This window comes from Myotis myotis, unplaced genomic scaffold (assembly GCF_014108235.1).
Source record: "Myotis myotis isolate mMyoMyo1 unplaced genomic scaffold, mMyoMyo1.p scaffold_m19_p_3, whole genome shotgun sequence".
NCBI lineage: Eukaryota > Metazoa > Chordata > Mammalia > Chiroptera > Vespertilionidae > Myotis > Myotis myotis.
The window spans coordinates 169,117,629-169,130,536 of NW_023416335.1; the positions used below are offsets into that span (position 1 = coordinate 169,117,629).

The 12,908-nt window shown below is 40.1% G+C and overlaps 1 long non-coding RNA gene across 1 annotated transcript in view; it reads right to left on the minus strand.

Moving 5' to 3' along the window:
* Positions 1-1,312: 1,312 nt before the first annotated feature.
* LOC118651934 overlaps positions 1,313-12,908 on the minus strand; it is a 26,068-nt gene continuing 14,472 nt past the window's right edge. Inside the window, exons 2-3 of the long non-coding RNA XR_004966367.1 lie at positions 3,645-3,784; positions 1,313-1,664 (exon numbers count right to left, since the gene is read on the minus strand). This is a non-coding gene — a long non-coding RNA (uncharacterized LOC118651934). The remainder of the gene's footprint in view (positions 1,665-3,644; positions 3,785-12,908) is intronic.

Below are 12,908 nucleotides of genomic sequence, written 5' to 3' on the forward strand. Positions count from 1 at the left end.
TGGACCTCAGAAGGTGTCTCACAACATGGTAGCCAGCTTCCATCAAAGCAAGGAAGAGAACAATTGAGAACATGCAGGAGAGATATCAGAGTCTTTTTGCAATCTAATCACAGAGGATTACTTTACTCTTATATTTTAAAAGTGATGAGATACATCACTTTTGCTGTATTCTTTTTTTTTTAGAAGCAAGTCACTTGGCTCAACACACATTCAAGCAGAGGGAATTATACAAGGCTATGGACACCAGGAGACTGGGATCACTGAGGCCTGTTACCCGGTGGAGGGCAAGCTACTCCCACCCACAATTGGTTCACATGTCGAGACTGATGATGCCAAGACGGTATGAAAATAATTATCACTCACATAATGAAACTTTTTAAAGAAAGAAGGACAAGAACAAAAGACAGTCTAATATGTCTTGATAAAGGAGATAATCTGATGGCTTTAGTTTTTATTGTGGTGAGGGGGTAGGGTCTCAGTGAGGGCTCCTGTGGAAATGGGGTTCGGGTGGTTTGAACTTTCCTACTAGCAAAAATGGATGAGACTCTAAGGCTTTCTTAATGTTTTGCCCTCATATGAGCAATAGGGAAAGGGGGGGGGGTGGAGATTGGGGCATGAAAGCTGTCAGGGATCAAGCATCAAAAATGCAGTTGGAGTCAGATTCCTTATTACAGGGGCTATTTTATCAGTTGTCTACTATATCCATTGTATTAAAATTGCTTGTTAACTTGTTTGTTTGTACTTGACAAAATAAAGTATGTATTTTACTTACCTTTATGTTCTCAGCATCTAGTGCAGTGCCTGACATATCATGGCACTCAATATATGTTGGTTAAATGAATAACTAAATGACTGAATAGACTCTCTCTCCCTCTTATTATTCATCCCCTGCTGTATATCTATTGATCTTTCAAGATTCATCTCAAGGATTATTTCCTCTCTGATGCTTTTTTTTTTATCCATTTCCCCCTTTTCTCTGGTAGAACTGACCATCCTCTCTCTTCTTTGTGATTAACTGCACTGGGTACAGATTTCTGTCATAGATCTAACATAACTAAGTGGCATTTTTTTTGACTTGCAGGACTGTATTTTTTTTTTTTTTACTAGTCAGAAAGTTCACTGAGCGCAAAAACTTCTTAGACGTATTGTACCTTTGTATCCAGCATGATATCATACACAGATATGCAGTTAACGTTGCACAAAGGATTCACTCAATTCTATCATGGAGAAAGGAGTAAGAGAAAGCTAAATATAGAAGGGGATATTTAATTTGGATCGTGAATAAGTAAAAGCTTGACAGAAATAGGTGCAGGAGTGGGGAGGTTTTGGAGTGAGAATAATCTAAACACAATAGCAGAGGCAAAGATAATAACTTAGTGTATTCAAGGAAGATATAGCTGGTTGGAGATGAGGCTAAAAAGGCAGTTTTACAAGAATGTAAAAGGTTGTGAAATGTTGTAAGCTATGTTAAGTAGGGTGAAACTTTTCTTGAAGATAAGTGGGAACAATTTAAGATTTTTAAAAAGACCTGGGTGAGGTTGTTAATCTAAGTATTCCATAAAAACCACCGCCATGGCAGAGTAGAATGGATTTGAATAGGGAGTGACCTGGAATCAATCAGGAATGGGAAATGGGTGGTTTCACTGGCACAACACGAACTTTACCTGAAAGAAATCAGAATAGTGATAGAAGGTAAGTTTCTGCATTCTCAATGCTGCTCAGAGGAACCAGGGGGCTGAGATGTGGGAGGTGTGAAAAATAGAAAATCTCAGTGAATAGGTTTTTGACCCACGGGTTAGAAATAAATTTGATTCAACTTCCTTGCTTTACAGATGAGGGAACAAGTGATCTGGAACAGGTCATTTACATGAATTGCTCAAGGTTACACAGAGTTCAAGAGCAGGGTAGAACCTAGAACTCCTACCTTTAGACCAATTAACACAATTCCAAAATAGCCAAAAACAGTAGACCTATTAAGATAAAGGCAAAATCAAATTATAATGTGTATGCTAAATAGCATGCTATATGAGTTCTACTTTTCAGAAGTCCTCTTAGACTTTGAATTTTCTGGCATATTTAACATATAGTATTGGGCCTATGTTACTATGAAAAGTTAAAAATTATTTCCCCAATTTTCATTATTTGAAATAAACAATGCACCATTTGAATCTATCTATCTGCTTATCAGTATATGCTGAGCATTTGGTACCATGGTTCAGTTTCTTTCACATTAGTTCTTCCTCTATGAGAGAGAGAAAGTTAGAATAAAGAAAATAAAAGCCAGAGTGGCTTGGCAGGCAGGAAGAGGAACGAAGGAGGGTCGGGAGGGCAGGCGTTTGAGATGCTGAACCTGGGTGCAGATGGCTCTGTTCCACCAATCTTGCTGAAGGAGTGTATTTGAAGTGGCATAATAATTAGGCTCAAAAATTTACCCTCTGTGTGCCCTTCAAAGAAAAAGCTGGGTTGAACCTTGGGGCAATTCATTTCTGATTTTTAGACCTCTGTAGAATACAGCTGCAGATGAGAAATCTCAAGAGAACTGTGTTTCCCCCTGACTCCCCCTTTGAGAGGTAGTACTGCATATTTTCTGACTAATCAGTGTTGGTGAAAGGAACTTCCCTTTAAATTTCATGGCAGTTATTAATTCTTTAAGATTAAGCCATTACTCTCAAAACCACAGGATAAAATTATAATTAGGCCTCATTTCTCTGAACTTACATATCTCTTAGAAACCTTATTATTATAAGACATGGTATCTGTAGACAAATTTAGTTATCATGCAATGATTCTAAATTCTGTTTATTGTTTGCTTCAAATAATGAGAGTCAGGAAAATTTTAATTGCAGAATGAAAATGCACATAGCTATCACTTCTTTCATTAAATATATGAAATATTTTTCTTTCCATGATTTGTGGACGGGTTTCACAATGCACATAAGTTTGATTCAGATGAAATAAAGGTTTGGATGCTATTCCTTTAGAGAAAAGTTAACATATAAACTTATATATAACAGACACTCTGTTTTGTCAATCAAAAAGATCTTAAATACAATTTCTAAGGGAGATAGATTTAAACAAACAGCCACTTGCTGACACTTAAGATAAGCACTTTAGAAGTGTATTAGAGAACATAATGTTATGTTCTGGCGTGGAGCCAGAATGTTTTATTTTTCTTACCAACATTTTATTTCCCTGAACTCTAAAAGAAGTGACAGGTTATTTTGTCTGTAATGGTGGTTATTTTCGACTTCAAAAACTTTTCTGTGATCTTAAAACCTTATAATTTGTTCACAGTTACAAGTTAATACAGGCACTGAGCAGCATCTGTATGTAATTTTAGCTGAGAGATATAGTGGGAACTTTCAGTCCTTCCAAACTTATTTCATTAGACATGCATTGTCTAGAAACAAGTTTGCTGCAAGCGGAGTACTGAGTTTGCTTCAGACCAATCTATTGTTGGAACAGTGGACAGTTATGTGTCTTTTGGGGTCTTCGTGGCATCCCACCTCAGTCTTGTTCTCTGTTATAAGGAGATGGCAGGAGGGAGGCAAGGAAGGAGACGCCTGGACAAGAGCTTGTTATGCCAGGCTCAGAAGGGGTGCTTTCTCCCATGGTACACCACTTCAGTCTGACGGAAAGCTCACCTTTGCTCTCTTTGATATGCTCTCTTGGGGTCTTCCCTCTCTGACAGTGACTGGCCCCTCCAGCTCCCTTCTCTTCTCTCAGGCATTTCCCTGCAGCATGACTGTGGCTTCCTACAGACGCAGGACTTAATACAAGTAGTCTGAGGAGAGAAAAAGGAAGTATTCTGGTCAGGGCTCCTCAAGTCACACAGAGACTAGTTCCACCTTCATGTAAGAAGTAAATCCTAGGCCCAGCCGGCATGGCACTGTGATTGAGCGTTGACCTATGAACCAGGAGGTCACGATTTGATTCCCGGTCAGGGTGCATGCCTGGGTAGTGGGCTCAATTCCCAGTGTGAAGTGTGCAGGAGCCAATCAATGATTCTCTCTCATTATTGATGTTTCAATCTCTCTCTCCCTCTCCCTTTCCTCTCTGAAATTAATAAAAATATATTAATAAATAAATAAATCCCATGGATAGTCCAATTGAAGTGGGGGTAGACACTTTCAAAAAGAAAAATAAATGGAGTTTCTTTAAAAGAAGAATTAATTCGATTTTGGTTTACGTCTCAATTATTTATTTATTTATTTTAAAAATAAACCTTTATTGTTGAAAGTATTACATATGTACCCCTTTTCCCCCTAGACCCCTTCCAGCCTGCCCCTGCCCCCCGACTCAGGCCTTCACTGCCCTATTGTCTGTATCCATGGTTTAAGTCTCAATTTTTTAAAAAAGGGAGAAATTTAGGAGGCATCAAACTTAGTATAAAGTTAAAGTTGGAGAGGGTCTATCATGTGATAAACAGAATAAATGTGGACAATGTCAATTTAAAGCTTACAAGTCAGAGAAAAATGAAGGGACTCGCATGCATTTTTAAAAAATTATCTGCCTGGTTTATATCTAGTCTTTATATATGCAATTGTGCCTACTTGTGAAAAAAATTGTCAAAGCAAGTCTTACCTGATGATTAGACATATTGACTAGGTAAAAATGGATGGAGTAACTTCTCTGTAAAAGTCTAAAGGTGCATCTTTATCACTTAACAAAAACAAAACAAAACAAAACAAAACAAAACAGGCTTCTGCTCATTATTTTCCATGCAAGGTTCTTGCCGACTGGCAATAGGGGCAGAGACTGGGGTGCTTTGTAGTGGCAACAGAAGGCTGGCAGTGAAAAAATATAACAATGCCTCTGTTATCTGTTTCCAATTCTTGCAGCATAGAGCTGGAATCCAGAAAATTTGCCGCCTTGAATAATTCAACTTTCAAATCTGTTGGTGGTTCATGACAATTGTGATTTACTTTTCTTTAACATTTTATTCTTTGCCTAGTTCTCATCACTAGTTTCCCTCTGCTCCCCCCTCCACCCCGGCCCCCCCCCCCCCGTCACTGCCTAAAATTCTTTGGTTTTAAGAATCAGAGTGGTGATCTCCTTTAGAAATTATTAAGCAAGACTAGGCAGAAACAAGATACACAGAGAAAGATATACGAAAAAAAAAATCAAAAACAACTTCTAAAAGAAGAAGTCAGCCTGAAGTTTACAAAACTTTATGATTTTATAATGACTCTCTTACCCCACTCTACTATTCTAGGAGAGCTTTAATGCTCTCTTACCGGAAATCTCCTTTGTAGATGACAAGCTGACATGCTTTAAATATTGATAGTGGGACTCCACAGTGTTGCAGGAAACAATGCAGCTCCCAGCATATGGGCTATGAGGCTGGAGTCTTCATTAGGTTCACACATGGTGCTAGAGTGGAAATAAACAGTCTATCTAGGCGAGCCTGGAGAGGCTCAGAGAAGGTAAACATTCACATGTGTCTTCGCAATGTGTGTTCTATTACACATGTTTGTGTTTTCTTCTGATTTAAGAAAATAGTTTTTGTTCAAACAGCATGAACATGTTAATAAAGAAAATGTAAACTGGAAAATATAATTACTACTTCCTAATAAAACTTTTCTCTCTCTCTCTCTCTCTCTCTCTCTCTCTCTCTCTCTCTCTCTCTCTCACACACACACACACACACACACACACACACACACACACACACACACACAAGCTAAGCTTCTCTTTGCCTTCATTCCTTCAAACTGGTTTTCCCCACATGCTGGTGAACATGGCTGGGAGCAGCAGTTCCAATGTAAACATGATAGCTTCATGACTTTGAGAAAAGACAGGGCTTCGCTCCCCCTGCTTCTGTATATAACACTTGCATGGAATAGTGCTGATTAACCAAGTTTGAGACCTGTGCCAATCCCTGTTGCTAAAACAATGGGGCCCTTTGAATGGCAAGTCAGGTTCATGTGTCTCTGACAGGCAGCCTCACTAGTGTCAAAACATTAGAGCAGGGGAAGATCGGTTCCCCCAAAGAAGAGGTCGCATTTACTAGAGGAAAGGCAAAAGGTATCTATGGCCACTATATGGACAATTAAGGATATAGTGAAAATTGTCAGATATGCTGTTTTGCAAGAACTGGTAATGAGAGTCTATAGAAGATGACAATGTATTCATTGGTTATTCAATAGGCATTTCTTAAGTGTCTACAACTGTAACCCTTAACATGCAGTTTCTCATGTGCTGGGATATAGGAGTAAGAAGTAGGGAAAGTCAAATCCAAACTCCCTTTTCCTGGTGTTGTTTATACATGTTTCCTGTGACTTATAGCGTGTCCCCCTGCAGCACAAGAAGTTGTTTCTGTAATTCTTAATTAATTCTGTAATTCGTCAGAGGCTGCTGCTGCTCAGAGTTCAAAGTCAGGGCTGTCCCATTGATTCCATTTCCTCTGTGTCTATGCACACACTGACCCCACACTTCGCTGCTCGGCCTCTCACCTCGTTCGTATTTGTTGGCTGAATCATGACTAGGGGTTTGTCGACTTCCCTTTAATAATATGCACGTAGTCTCATGCTTGATAATACTTTCTTTTTCCCATCACTCTGATAGTCAACCGAGATAAGGCATAGTCTTCTTTCCTCCAATGAAATAACTCTTTCCTGGCTCCCAAAGAGCACCTTTGGCAGTGCCCTAGGCCAGTGGTCGGCAAACTGTGGCTCGCGAGCCACATTTGGCTCTTTGGCCCCTTGAGTGTGGCCACGAAGTTTCAATCGCACTGTATGTGCGCGCCCGCATGTGGTATTTTGTGTAAGAGCCACACTCGAGGGGCCGCAGTTTGCCAACCACTGCCCTAGGCCTAGAGATAAAATCCCTTTAATAGGCTTAATTTCTTAAAATTCTTCACCTGAGGCTTCTCAACCCAATTTTAGAGGTAGCTGGTATTGCTTACTACTGATCCCTCAGGTTCTATAGCTCGGACACATCTGCTAGTGCCCCAGGACTAAGTCCTAAATATCTCCACATTGATCATGTGGGTTCATCTCAAGACCTTACTTCTCACAGGTCAGGAGATTTGCTTGACCCTGGACTTGTTCAAGGGTCTCAGCCTCTGTTCTTCCAAGAAGACACTTTGAGTTTGCATGCAACCAAAATTTTCCAAGTTCTTTTCTTTTTCTTTTTCTATGTTGGAAATTTATAGTGAATGTAGATTTGGGGCTTTTGTCTTGTACCCTTTTGCTACATGACTAACTATAATATGAAACAGAATGAAATAAGATCAAAACCAAAAGAATACAGAAAAGGTCAAGGGAATACAGGCAAAGGACTAACTGATTCCAACTGGGGGAATCAGGTAACAATTTTAAGAAGAGGTGATATTTGAGCTGAGCTTTGAAGGGTGGGTTGGATTTTGATTGGGGGCATGGAACATTTCAGATTAAAAGGCTGGTACAAGGCAGAGAATTGCGACATCCACAGTAGTTTGGGAAATAAAATACACAGCCACAGAAGATTGTGGGACCACAATATATTCTCAGAGACCCATTAAAGATTTCCCCTTCGTAGTGGGCCCAAATATGAGTCAAAACATTTATGTGTTGGAAAGTGAATACAGAGAAAGGATAATTAAATCCCATCCCTGAATACTGAAGATTTCAGACTTAATTGGGAGGGAGTATATATCATGAAACAAGCTGAGCAAAGTAATATTTTTTAAGAAAACTATTGACTGCAATGTACATGTTGGATGAAGAACTGCTAGACTGAGGATAAGGTGACCCACTAAGAAACTACAACGGGTTGAGAGTAAACCAACTTATGAATTTGCTCAGGTTCAGGGGAAATGGATCAGGATATGATTTTGGTCAGGAAGAAGGAAAGGGCTGCTCTTCTCAGACTGAGGACTTCTGCTGCTGCCGGTGCCTGGCTGCTGGTGCCTCCTGTAAGACATGTGCCCAAGTGCTGTTCTTCCTCTCATGGAAGCTCTTTTGTGGCTGCCTCACAGACCCACCCCCACAGGCCCGAGGACCTGCACATTGTGCCATTCCCTGCCATGGGTGATACTCTTTCCAGCTTACCTTTCAGGGCAGCCTTCAGCTGCTCAGGCTTCTGTCCTGAAAGTAGACCCCACCCAGCGTTCTTCTGTCAGATTGCCTTATCCCATCTTAGGCAGGGGTTAGAGGACTTTTGCTGCTGCATCACTGATGACAGATTTTACATCAGGTTTATATTTCATGACCTTCAGAGATATGCACAAGCTACTACTTTCATCCGTCAGGCTACTCCTATTACGAGACTTAACAAAATTCATCACTGAGAACAAAGATTCACAATTGTAAATGGAAGATTATAAGAGAGGGTTTCACGTGCCAGCAAAAGTTACTGGCGTGCCATGTTTGGCACGTGTGCCAGGGGTTGCCCCCCACCCCCTGGGTTAGATCGACAACTCTCTTAGGTTAGAATATGGCTTATTTCATTGATACTCATTAGGTCCATCAGAACTCAGGCATTCAGAACTGGGTCCACAGTAGCTCTGCATCTTACCAGACCTGTAATCATGAACAAGATATTTTGCCCAGCCAAAACCGGTTTGGCTCAGTGGATAGAGCGTCGGCCTGCGGACTGAAAGGTCCCAGGTTCGATTCCGGACAAGGGCATGTACCTGGGTTGCGGGCACATCCCCAGTAGGAGATGTGCAGGAGGCAGCTGATCGATGTTTCTCTCTCATTGATGTTTCTAACTCTCTATCTCTCTCCTTTCCTCTCTGTAAAAAATCAATAAAATATATTAAAAAAAAAAAGAAAAGATATTTTGCCTGCCTAAATATCATTTCCTTATCTGCAGAAAGAGAATGTTAACAATGGTAATACCTGTCTCTTGGGGTTGTTGTAAAGATTGGAGAATTCATCTAAGTACTTAGCCCAGAATATGATACCCAATAAGCACCCCAGAATGTTATTTTAATAATAAATAATTAACATTATTTTTGGTTTCATGATTCAGTCAATTGACCATCAATTAAGAAAATCTGTATTTGTGATAGGTTAACGCCGGAGTTTGCTGCCTTGAACAACTACTACAAAAGTGAAACTAAAAAACGGAACAGACATCACCCAGAACCACAGGAACGCTGGCTGAGTGGAAGTCCTACAACTAGGAGGAAAGAGAAACGCATACGGACACTCAGAGGAGGCGCAGTGCTGAAGTCAAATTCTGAGGTGCGGAGTGCGCGGAGCGGGCTGGCGGCGGAGGGCGCGGTTGGCGTTTTCAATCGGGAGGGAGTCGCAGACTCTGAGCTCCAGATACAGGCGAGTCTTTAGGGACCCAGACTCAAACGGGAGAAGCGGGACTGTCTGGCTTCGGTCAGAGCGAGTGCAGCTTTCTCTCCGAGCTTTGCAGCGGGTGCTGGGACTCAGAGAGGCAGAGCCCCTGGGGACAGGACTGAGAGCCGCCATAACTGCTCTCTCTGGCCCACCCTGTTGATCCTGTGCGACCCGCCCCGCCCAAGCCCTGCACAGAGGCATTTGCCAGATAGCCTCAGGCAAAGGCTAGATTAGCACCTCCCTAGAGGACAGAAGTTCTCTCACTGCAGACACAGCTGATTCTCATAGCCACTTGGCCTGGAGGTCAAACCCTCCCTGGTATTAGCTACAACGATCAAGGTTTAACTATAAGACTGCGCACAAAGACCACTAGGGGGTGCACCAAGGAAGCATAACAAAATGCGGAGACAAAGAAACAGGACAAAATTGTCAATGGAAGATATAGAGTTCAGAACCACACTTTTAAGGTCTCTCAAGAACTGTTTAGAAGCCGCCGATAAACTTGATGAGATCTACAAGAAAACTAATGAGACCCTCGATGTTATATTGGGGAACCAACTAGAAATTAAGCATACATGGACTGAAATAACGAATATTATACAGACTCCCGACAGCAGACCAGAGGAGCACAAGAATCAAGTCAATGATTTGAAATGCGAGGAAGCAAAAAACACCCAACCGGAAAAGCAAAATGAAAAAAGAATCCAAAAATGCGAGGATAGTGTAAGGAGCCTCTGGGACAGCTTCAAGCGTACCAACATCAGAATTATAGGGGTGCCAGAAGATGAGAGAGAGCAAGATATTGAAAACCTATTTGAAGAAATAATGACAGAAAACTTCCCCCACCTGGTGAAAGAAATGGACTTACAGGTCCAAGAAGCGCGGAGAACCCCAAACAAAAGGAATCCAAAGAGGACCACACCAAGACACATCATCATTAAAATGCCAAGAGCAAAAGATAAAGAGAGAATCTTAAAAACAGCAAGAGAAAGAAACTCAGTTACCTACAAGGGAATACCCATACGACTGTCAGCTGATTTCTCAACAGAAACTTTGCAGGCCAGAAGGGAGTGGCAAGAAATATTCAAAGTGATGAATACCAAGAACCTACAACCAAGATTACTTTATCCAGCAAAGCTATCATTCAGAATTGAAGGTCAGATAAAGAGCTTCACAGATAAGGAAAAGCTAAAGGAGTTCATCACCACCAAACCAGGATTATATGAAATGCTGAAAGGTATCCTTTAAGAAGAGGAAGAGGAAGAAAAAGGTAAAGATACAAATTATGAACAACAAATATGCATCTATCAACAAGTGAATCTAAGAATCAAGTGAATAAATAATCTGATGAACAGAATGAACTGGTGATTATAATAGAATCAGGACATAGAAAGGGAATGGACTGACCATTCTTGGGGGGAAAAGGGGTGTGGGAGATGCGGGAAGAGACTGGACAAAAATTGTGCACCTATGGATGAGGACAGTGGGTGGGGAGTGAGGGCGGAGGGTGGGGCGGGAACTGGGAGGAGGGGAGTTAAGGGGGGGGGGAAGAGGAACAAATGTAATAATCTGAACAATAAAGATAAGAAGAAGCTTTCAAAAAAAAAAAAAATCTGTATTTGTACTGACTTCATTTCCTGAGGTAAGCCTTTTGTCATTTGCCTTCTGCTTCTTTCTACTGCTCATCTGATACATGAATAAAATACAATGATCTTTTAAAAGAGACCTGAGTCTCTTTTAAAGTACATATTCTCCTGAAAAAGTAACACCTTGAAAGCATATTTTATGTCTTTCCACATGCAATTTATCATTAAGTAATCTACCTTCCTTTTACATTATAGTGATACTGTATACAGATTTCTTTTATCCTGAACATAAGACACCAGTGTGTCTTATCATTTTCACATCCATCCAGTTAGCACTGATTTCAAGAAATATTCATCAACATTTATTGTCTGCCAGGTGCTTGGCCCTGTTGGGTCCTTGAGATACAAAGTCCGAAAGACATGATCTATGGCCTCATTAGGCTTATACTGATATTATCTGGAAATATGAGAAATCTTGTGTGCCATTTGGAAGCTTCAGTATTCATGTATTTAAATTGGTCTTAAAGGCTGGCAAAGCTATGCAGTTTTCATTAAATGGTATAATTTTAGGAATCCTTAGAAGGCCATTTTTTTTCTTAGTATCTTTTGTACTGAAGACAATAGCCTAAACATGAGTATGGTGCCACTATAAATTCTTTCCACCTTTGGTGCCTTCTTAATACTTCTTGGTTATCCTAAATGTTTCCCACATCATCTCCCTCTGTATCATAATCAGGACCAAAAGGCCTTTCAAACTTTCTCAATTTACCTGAAACCTCTTACCCCCTTCCTTGACCTTAATTTTTAGAAGGTAATTTGGTTACATGCTTCACAGAAAATAGAAGTCTGAAAGTGGAATTCCCTCAATGTCCTGCTACTACACAGACATATTTACTTAAATTGTAACCCACCCTTTTACCAACTGGATATCTCTTTTATTCCCAGACCAATCCATTCACCACTTCCTAGGAGCCCAATCTGCTCCCTTTTTCTCTCCGTTTTCAACGGTTTGCTGTTGACCGGCTTTGTTCCATCAGCTTTTGAATAAGCTCAAGACACTTTTGCCTTTAAAAAGTTTAGAAAACACAAGCCCTTTCAACCAAGTATCTCAGAGATTATTCTCTACATCATGAAGTTACTTGCAAGAGGTGCCTGAGCTCATTACACCTTCTCACAGCCTGGTCCACTTCCACTCTACCAGCAGTTCCACCAAGGTCATCAGTAATTTGCTTTCTGGAAAATCCAATAGATACTTATCACTCCTCATTTTATTTGGCTTCTCCCCCTCCTTAGTTGACTATATGTGTCCTTCTAGAAAATCTCTCTTCACTAACTTATTTTGTCTCATATTTCAACATTCAGAGAAGTTTTCAGAGAATGGCCAGTAGGGATTTGTGGTTACATAGCACTTAGGAACTACTCTGGAAAAATTAAAACCCTGAGCATTATATTAAATCAAAAGAGAGGCACAGTGAGAGGGGATTTAAACAAGTTCACATGTGGGGCTTTGTAATAATAATTGCAGAATCATGCCTGCCAATTCTCACTGATTAGTCATAGATGTGGTTTCCATGGTGATTTTATACATAGCCCACACTCCCAACCTTGTTCCTCCTACCTTCACTATAGCTTACATTAAACAAATCAAAGCATAAACAAGAATAATTAATAAATAGTTCAATGTTGTAAATTCTGGTCTGGATCCTGGAAAAAAACCATTATCAAAAACAGATAACTTAGCCTATCATTTCTTATTTTATATTTATTGAAGGAATTGGAAATCTAGATATTTTCAGATTACCAAGTCCATATAGCACAAGCTCAGCGTGCATTTTAGAATTTTTATTTTTTTCTGGAAGAACAGAGAAAAAATAATGTTAAGAGATGATAATATCTAGTCTATATTTCAGCAACATTTCTATTTTGGATACCACAATCTTTGTGCATAGTATCATCTCAAAAGGAAGGAAAAGTTAGAATAGCTAACTTTTAAATTTGTATTTATCTAAAATAAAACCATGTGAGTGAAGAAAAGCTACTTATA